Below are 3,639 nucleotides of genomic sequence, written 5' to 3' on the forward strand. Positions count from 1 at the left end.
GCATATGATTGACCCCCATATAAGCTCACCTTCAGAAAATAACTTTAAAGCTCATTACTGACTTAGAAATATGAGAAAAGCAATGAAATTCGTCACACATACACATGTTTTATACGAGTTAAAATCTCTCTACCAAATGTATTGATGATCGGTCCATAAGAAAATTACTTTCACGATCATTGCTGACTTAAAAATACGTGAACAATTATGAAATTTGATATAAGAAATATTTATAGGAATGTAAATCTTCCTACCGAAATTCATGCGGAAAGTGACGGAAGGTTTTATTAGATGTAAAGATGTTTTATATGAAAAATGTTATAAAAATGGTCAATAATAAAACCTATCTCTAATACAAAGTCCTCTTCAGTTAATTTGATGAGTAATATCACCCTGATGTTTATAGGGAAGCATTACTTTTACGGCATACGGTTTGATGGTGGGTATATGAGATTCGGCACGGCCGAATATAACACTCTCACTTGTTTAAGTGTATATTCTCTAGATTATTTGAGGACAGTAAATTGACGACTGTCATTGTTCTCGTTTACAGAAGCGACAATACAAATAATACATTCGTGATAATACACGAATCAGATCCAACCAGGTTGATAGACGTTAGTTGAAATGGTAGTCGTTAGTCGGATGCATTGACTCTTTACTGAACTGCTGGGTATATTTTCAATTGATTGTGTTATATACGTCTGCCAGTTTGCCTATTTAAAATACCTATTCATATTAAAAATGCCAGTATATAATACAATTATTTAAACTAAATGCACCACATTTCTATGCAATCTTTTAATCTTTTATTCGTAATCATAAAAAATATTTCTAAATTCCACTTAGTATTTTTTTGATCCAACTTAACTGCTCTATTCAGGATAAATTTTTGTATTAAAATGCAAATCATGATAAATAATATTTTCTATTTATCATAGACACAGGAAAATATTCATATTCCATCAATAAACTGAGTCGCTATTTATATTTTTTTCTTAGCAACAACACGTAATGATGTTTTTCGATGAACAGTGAGGGTAAGTGCAATTTCTTTTGAAATTTATTTACCATTTTCAAAAAATTTGTCCGTATAACCTACAACATAGGCGTAGTGTGGGCGAATTATGCAGGAAAATAATTGCTAGATCATGCTCTACATGAAAATCTACTCCAAAATTCCAAAAGTTACAACTCTACCTACTCTACTGTATTTAACCTAAACCACTTGAAATGGTTTATTACACTTCAGTGAGCTTCTAATGACATGGTGGGTTTAAATTTTATAGAATATTTTTCTACAGATGGATTCAAATGAAAAATTGACAATTTTTTAACTATTCAAGTTTAAAAATCCCTAAATATGTATATAATACATATTTTTTAGAAGATGCATACGTAATCAAAGTGGATATTTAATAATATAGAAAACGGAAAAGAAGTGAGTTTAGATATGTATGCAACGCAGCATGCAGCAAAAGAAAAGATTAAGGGAAAATAAAATCTCTCGACAAAGATTAAAACATGAATGTTTAATGTGAACTTCCAATTTGCTCATTTTATTTCCTCCCCTATTTATATTTATAAGTAATATGTAAATCGCTGTTATATATTATTTAAAAATATTTTAAAAGTATTGGAAAGTTTTACACTGTTTATTTTTCATTTATTCAATAAAACTCCACATATCCATACATAAATCCCTACAAAATTGACCCTTTAAAATAAATAACAAGTGAGAGTGTTATATTCGGCTGTGCCGAATCTTATATACCCATCATTAAACCATATACCGTAAAAGGAATGCACCCCTATAAACATCAGGGTGATATTTGGAATATGGCTTAAGTCAATTATGGACCGAGCTCTTTTGAACTAACAAAATATACATTTTTAAAAACAAAATATTTTTGTTCAATTTTTAAACCGTGAGCGTATGAGTAATTTTCTGAAGAGGACCTTTATATGCGTCAATTATGAACCGATACTCATAACATTTTGTACATAGATTTAGTTTGTATAGAACTTGTTTATGCCAAACTTCAGCGCAATACTCGTATTTTAAATAAGGAAAACTCGAATTTTAATAACCAAAACTCTTTTCTGAAGGGAACCTTTAATAGGGGCTAGGATCAGTTATACACTCTAAAAAATGTTTCTAACATTACTGTTATGAAGGAAGTAAATTTTTATTTATAATTGCAAAAGGTGCGTAAATTTACACATATTATGTTTATCAAAAACATTTACATACTTTTCTTTGTAAACATAAATAAAAAGTTAAGTATTTTAAGTTTTTGGTAAACATGTTTCTAATATAGTAAACATTTTTCCTGTGTATTTACATATTTATGTGTAAAATTAATTTTTAAACATGAAATATGTAATTTTGCTCATTTTAAATGAGTGAAAAACAAATGTCAAACAATTATTTTTTAAATAATAAAAATTGTAAAAAATTAAAGAAAATTTGCTTTTTAATATATTTCATACAAATATTCGAAAAAAATAATAAATTATTAAAGCAATTAACCATACGTGTGTGGAATTAGCAAAAGAAACTTTAAAATGGTGAGATAGCAGTTATAATACAAAACCCTGTTAAAGTAAATTTTTCAACTAAAAAATCTTATATAAATACTATATTTTTTATAGATTTAATTCCATCATCTACATATGTATTTAATTCAGCATTTTTGAGTCCATCAAATATACTATGGACGCAACCTGTTTTACAACAATAGTCGGCGTATTTGCGTTCACCATTGCCCTTAAGCTCACCTAGGATCAGACGTCGCAAGCACAAAATTTCAGCACGAAGAAATTTGGATACCATACCTGTATCAGTTACAAAACTAAGGCACAATTGAGTGTTGTAGGACATGGCAGAACATCATCATCTCAGTGCGGATTACAAGACCAAATTCTATAATCTTCACCTCCACCAATTATTAATTCAAAGACTTACTTACTTACTTATAAAGCATCAATCAATTTCTATATACATACATACTTAGCTTTAATATTAATTTAATAAAATACAATCAAAATAAAGTTTTTAGCTTGTTTTTTAATACAAAATATAGGTGGTTTATTATTAAACAATTAAAATGTATATTTCCGTGTGGTATTAAACATTTTAGTTTCAAATTTACCCACAAAAAATGTTTTTTAGGCACAAAAAATTTAAATTTACACGATGTTGGAATGTTGCTAAACATTTTTAAATACACAAGTAAGTAAAAATACTAAATTTGTATCCAATATTTTTACATACAATGTGTTTAAAATTTTTGAATATTTTTCAAAATGTATTTTTACACTAATTATACTAGGAGTCTGGTTACCTACAATAAATAGTGTAAATTTAAACAAAAATTTATAAGAGTGTAGATCAGTCTTCATTAAATTCGGAATGAAGAATTATGTTCCTAAGTATAAACTTTTTTTGTCTATTTTCATCGCTGTACTAGTAATTTTCTGAATTTTCTTCATCAAATTTTCTAAAGAGGATTTTATATGAGGGGTATGGTCAATCATTGACCTATCCTCATAACTTTTTGTAGACCGATTTTGGTTCATATAAAACTTGTTTACATTGAATATCATCTCTGTATTCGCATTTTTGTGCCAGTGATT

Source organism: Lucilia sericata, unplaced genomic scaffold (assembly GCF_015586225.1).
Source record: "Lucilia sericata isolate MDLA Ls3-8-SP2 unplaced genomic scaffold, ASM1558622v1 Contig000169F_arrow, whole genome shotgun sequence".
Taxonomy (NCBI): Eukaryota; Metazoa; Arthropoda; class Insecta; order Diptera; family Calliphoridae; genus Lucilia; species Lucilia sericata.